The following is a 6,493-nucleotide window of genomic DNA, read 5'->3' as shown; positions in this document are numbered from 1 at the left end:
GGCTTCAAGGTTAGATAAATCTTGATTGAATTTGACTCCACCACTCACTGACCATGTGACCTTGTGGCACTCAGCATTTCAAAGCTTCAATGTCTACCAACAAAAGTTGAAGAAAATTATACCTACCTTATCTAATTTTAGAAGAAAAGATTAGTTACAAAATCACAGTCCCAAGTACTTAAGAGGTCTGGTAAGTGCTTTTTTTCTTTTTGCTACATCTTCTCTTACTATTATCTAAGGAATCTCAAATGAATCCCTGAAAGGTAGTAACTGTAATTCTAGGATGCACTTGAGGGAAAAACAAAAACAAAACCAAAAGAGAAAAAAGGAAATCAGTGATCTGACCCGAGCAAACCTTCCCTTCTCTTTTGAGCAACTTCCTTTTTTTCTCACTAGCAATCCAGTGTCCTCATGCCAAATGTTTTCAGCAAATAGTAGTTATTTCCTTGTATGTGATTAAGATTGGATTTAAAAATCTCTTTTATGATGATGTCTTATTTCAGTCTCAAAAAATCTGAGGAAGGAAATCATTGCTACCTCATGTGTAAATAAGAAATCAGATGCTTACAACATAATGTACTTACATAACCAGTCACTAAGGAGAGGGGATATTGAGTTCTCACTCCAATTCTGAATAGTAGCCAACATACAAAAATGCCTCTATAATTGTCCTTGTTTACTAGAATCTAGCAACCGTGATATGTGCTATAGGCACAACACTAAGCAGGCAGTCTTCCTTAATGAACTTTAGAAAATTTCCTTTTTCACTAATGTGAAATTCCCCATTCACTCCACCAATCTTCCTCAGGTAGATTTTGATCTCAGAGCCTTTTTCCAATCTGAAAGAAAGAAAGGAAGAAAGAGAGAAAAAGAAGAAAGAAAGAAAGCTGCATCTATTTATGTACATCTAAGTTAGAAAAAACTTCAAATATACAAATGAAAATAAGAAAAACACTACACACAGACAAAGTTGCATGTATGGTCTTTTTTTTAAAAGGATATTCACACTTGTTAATTTCTTAGACCGTATATAACAATCTGGTAAGATAAAAAGGTGTATATTTTCCTGTTCACAGGGGAAGAACAGAGAGTTAGCCAGATTGTGTCTTTATCTAAAGTCTCATACGTTTGAAGTGACAAAATAGAAACTAAAAACGGCCAAGGAAAACATTTAGGATTGGCCCATTCATTAGCCATTCTATTCTCTTTCAAGTTGGGAAGCTTAGGGTGCTGTAAACGTCATCTCTATAGTCTTGCTTGCTGCTAGGGCTCTTGGTGATCTTAGCAGACATTTGGAAGGCAGGAGGAGGTTGGAGGCTGTTGTCTTATGACCCTGGCTGTGAGTGCTCATCACAGGGTAGTGGATGAGGTTTTCTCACAGCAGCTCTTCAGTGTTTGTTCTCCTCCCTGAGTCTTGAGAAGTTGAAGCTAAGGGAGTTTCCTGATGTGGCTTCCTGATCTCAGGATTTCAGTTGCATTCACCATTCCTTGCTTACAGGTATCTATCAGCCTCCTTCCAGAAGAGCTCTGATGGGCTCACAGAGGCAGTAGCTCCCCTCCTGGATGGGTTTGGAATTGCAATGGAACTCGCTGGGAAGGGTCAGCCTTTAACTTGCTCCTTCAGGCTTTGCAGTTTTGTAAGCACCCGGTTCCTTGTATGAAACCCTTTCCTGGTCAACACTTTAGTGCTTTCTGTTTCTTGTACTGACATCATATACCATTCTAGGTAAGAGATCTATATTTTTGCTGAGGGTTTCTGAGGCGAAGCTTTCATGTGTTTTAGACAAAAGGTGACCTAATTTCTTTTTTTAAGTTCAAGGGTACATATGCAGGATGTGCAGGTTTGTCACATGGGTGAACGTGTATCATGGGGGTTTGTTGTACAGATTATTTCATTATGCAGGTATTAAGCCTAGTACCCATTAGTTATTTTCCCTGATCCTTTCCCTCCTCCCTCCCTTCACCCTCCCGGTAGGCCCCAGTGTGTGGTGTTCCCTTCTATGTGCCCATGTGTTCTTATCATTTAGCTCCCACTTATAAGTGAGAACGTGCGGTATCTGAGTACACTGAGAAGAAATGACCTACTTTGCATTTTCTTAGGATCAATTCACTTCCTGTTTAACTGGTACCTAAGAGAACTTAAAGCCTTCATAGGTACATAGAGAAATGAGGGTAAAATAAAGAAACATATATGGGATCTTCCTCTCTGTTCTAGGTAAAGTATACATAATACCCCTTTAGATTCATAGATCATATTATGCTTTATGAAGTATTTAGAATATCTCATTTGATTCATGCAACAGACCTCTGAGGTAATCCTGGCAAATGTATTAACTCATATTACATTTCTACCCATTAGAAAGCAAGGACATTTAAGAAGATGGAGGATGCTGTTATTTTCTCTCTGTGTGGATATCTTTAGCACCTGGCTGTGTCTAGCACAAAGCGAGGTATATTACTAATAAAAGTCAAATGAATTATTTAGCAAATTAAATACTAGAAGACTAGGTATTTTGCCACAGTCACAAAGAGAGAGTAAATGGTCAAAGATTTTAACTCCAAATCCTATGTTCCTGTTCATAAGAGGGCAGGCCCATTAATGGAATTGATATAATTCCTCGAGAGCCTGCATGACACTTGTCAGGCAAAAGAGGCCGTTGTGGGGTGAGATCCAAGAAACCCATTACATTCCCCAGACTTAGATTCAAGTCTAGCTCTGTCTCTTCTTAGATTGTGACAGTTCCCCTGAGCCTCAGTTTCTACACATATAAAATGAGAATGTCAATAGCTACTTAACACATAAAGATTTTTTTCCTTTTGCACTTTTACACATGTATAGATGTGCCCATTGTTACCCACAGATGGATCTTGCAATACTTATAGTTACATTTTTTAAAAAAGAAAAGGCATGAAGCATAAATTCTAATGGGCTGAGTGCTGATTTGGAATCATTGGCATTCTTTTAAAGTCTTCATTTACTGTTTATAATTTATAAGGAGCACATACCGCCCACAGCATTTTGAAGATTATGCAAATGTAGCCTAAATGTATCTCCTATATTCAAGAAGTTGCTATCTCCCACATGTCTGCCTTACTGCAGCTGAGAAAAATCCCTGTTTTGCCAAGATCCTCAGTTAGAGCCTTCTTTGAACCCAATTTGTCTTGCAGGGGAAAGTGAACTCCAGTTCAAGTGATGGGGCATTGGAGCCTGGGACAGATCTGCTTGGTATTCTCCAGCAAATCAAATGTCTCAGAGGATCTAGATTTCATTCTCTATAAAATGAAGAAGTTGGAGTTGATCTTTACGTTCATGTCCTGCTGTGAGATTCTTAGATTTCAGGTGTGTGCATGTGTGTATGTATGTGCTTAGTTTTTAGTTTCATTCTTTAGGTGTATTTTTGGAGGTCTTTATTTAAAAATTCATTTATATGGCAATGTCAGCTATGATCTGAATCTTACAGTAAAACAGAAATTCTCACTGAATGAGGAAATGAAACACTCTCTGAAAATAACTGAAATAGATGAGAAGTATCTTTATAAAGCTGCATACAGGTGAAAGGCCTTGCCTTGATTCTCTGAGATTTGAAACTCCCTAAATTATTACCTGAAAAAAATAAAGCTAAGTCTCTGGCAGGACTTGACTTCTATAAGATTGTACAGGTAGAAGCCGATCTGATCTTCTAGACTCAGTTACAATTCATAATCACTAAATCCCAAATAAATGAGTAGCTAAAATCTTCTAAGAATGTCAAACTCACATCTTACGTGAGTTTGTGTGTTTTCACATTTTATTTGAAACTTATATTTTGTGTGAGTTAATGTATTTTTACATTATATAACTTTTGTATTTTATACTTTCACCTCTTTCTCTTTCGTAGGTCATAGACGTATTTCAAAAAAATACATGATCCTGGTATTCTTGTTATCCTGTTGTAACCAGGATTTAGCCTGAACTCCTGAGTAGATGAAGGGGACGGGTTAGGTAGTATCATAGCATGGAGTATGGCATGTTTCTGGCCAGCAGTCACCATCATTCTTCAGATGGCACCTGTTGAAGTGAGCAGTTGCCATCATTCTTCAGATGGCACCTGCTGAAGTGAGCAGTCCTGTCTGGTCCTCTCTCTCCTTCACCTATTCATGCTAACATCACCTGAAATATCTGTGTTCTCATCTGTTTTCTGGTCTCTGGATGCATGTTGACATCCTCAGTGCGATCTCTTTGTCCTGGTCTCTTGGATACTGAAGGCCAAAGAATCCCCCTCTCAGCTAATTTTTGCTCCCTCCCCAAAGATACAGAAAAGCTAGCCATGGTCTTGAACTTTCTAGGAAAGAAGGATCCTGAGCATAGCTGCCTCTTGGCTTCTGCATTCCTCCTGGTCTACTTTCAGGCTGTGATTTTAAGGAGACTTTTTTAAGGAGGTGGCAACATGGCATGTTCCTTCCTGGGATTATCTTCCCCTTCTCTGCCCTTTGGAGCTGACTATCGGGTAGTAGCAGGAAGGGACAGAGAACAGGATGCTTCCATAGCCTCCCCACAAGAATCTGACCCTGTAGTTCTTCCATCTGATTATCACCAGTCTTCTTTTTTCTGGGATCTAGGTTTTATGTCTCCTTGGCCATGAGAAGAAAAGCTGGCTCAGGAAATATTCTAATTCTATTGTATGAGCCAGAATGTCTACTTCAGGAATCAAAAGCTAATAAGGAGACTATTTTGTTCTTAGAATACAAATTTTATGGAGACAATAGATACAATAACAAAGGAGTATAGAAAAAACAATGGTTACTACTTCTCAGTGGTATCCCAAGTGTATTGTAACTGTATAACTTCTCTACTGATGATTAGGCAAAATACACTTGGACTGGTTGGAAGGAAGAGGGTAGTTGTAAAAATTCCTTTACTCCTCTGAACTAGTGTAGGAAAAATCCCCCTAAAAGAGAAGCAAAATATTGAATAGTACACCTAAAGTAGATGAATTGTAAAAGCTGTCAGAGAAGGAGAGAGCTTGAGAGAGAGAGAGACAGAGAAAAAGAGGAGAACAAGAGAAAAAGGGAGGGAAAGAGAGGGAGGGAGAGAGTGAGAGAATATTACCAACTTCATTAATGTGAAGGGGAAGGTCATGGAAATCTCCCAGTTTGGAAGTCTCTAAGCAAATGGAAGTAAGTCATATATTTTGAGAAGGAAACATGTATTGATTATTATTTATAAACATAAACATAGCAAATTTTAAAAATAAACATTTAATAATTCATTTAATGAGTGATATATATTTGAATAATAAAGTACATGTTTAATAAAATTAATTGCTAATATTAAATGATATTTAATTATTTAAGAAATTAAATAATAAATTCACTATAAGAAAACAAAATATTGTTTGCCAAACACTTCATTAAATATATGCCTCACATATTTTGATTTTCACAACCCTTTGAAATAAGTGACATTTGTATTTTACAGATAAAATACAATGAATACATGCAAAAATACAAATTCAGACAGCACAATGGCTTAATCCAAATTATATAAGTAGTAAGATACTGATAAAGTTAGGGTTTCACAGCCAGGTCTGTCTGACCCCAAAACCAATGTTCTTTTCAGGCCACTTTAAGAGCTGACAGCTGGCTTGGAAGAGAAACCTGACCTACAAATTATAACCCTGAAAAAGCACTAGTTTTGTTTTTCACAAAAGAAGATCACAATTTTTAGCATGAACTCTGCTTTGCTATTCAGTTTTTAAGTATATTTAAAATCTATGCAGCCATGTTGAGATGAGATAGTTCCCTGGCCCTGCTCGAAGGATGTGTGACAGGGGTGTGGCTCTCTATTCAGCTGCCAAAAGTTCAAACCCCTCAAGGGAGAGGGAGCAAGCAGACAAGTGGGTGCAGAAACCAGGGTGAACGTTTTTGGGCTGTGGCCCCATGGCAGCATGTAGGGTAGGTGTCTGTGACTCCCCAAACCCAAGTGAGTGTGTGTTACAGTGCACTCATTTAGCCTTGCTGTCCACAGATAGCTTAAGCATTAGACAGCTCAGTGGACCCTCTTGACACCCAGGTTCTTGTCTGGCATCCAGGAAGAATCAGGTTGCACATGGACTTGAAGGATGAATGTAGGGTTTTACTGAGTGGTGGAAGTGGCTCTCAGTGGAATGGATGGGGAGCAGGAAGGGGGATGGAGTGGGAAGATTTTCTTCCCCTAGAGTTTGGCCATCCAGCAGCTGATCTCTGATCATATCTAGCCAAACTCCTCTTGGTGTTTAGATGCTCCTTCTCTTCTCTCCTTTTCTGCCATGCTGTTCTGCCATTTGTCTGCTCATCTGCTTGTCTCCTTGTCCCCTGGAGCCTGGGGTCTGGAGTTTATGTGGGTATAAGATAGAAGGCATGGGGGCCCAAAAGGCAACTTTTGGGGCACAAAAATGAATGTCTGTCCCCATTTAGGGCCATGGGTATCCAGGCATGAGGGTGGGGCCTTTGCCATGGAACTGCCTTCTTCTAC

Source organism: Symphalangus syndactylus, chromosome 16, assembly GCF_028878055.3.
Source record: "Symphalangus syndactylus isolate Jambi chromosome 16, NHGRI_mSymSyn1-v2.1_pri, whole genome shotgun sequence".
Taxonomy (NCBI): Eukaryota; Metazoa; Chordata; class Mammalia; order Primates; family Hylobatidae; genus Symphalangus; species Symphalangus syndactylus.
Note: the sequence above shows the minus strand (reverse complement) of the source record.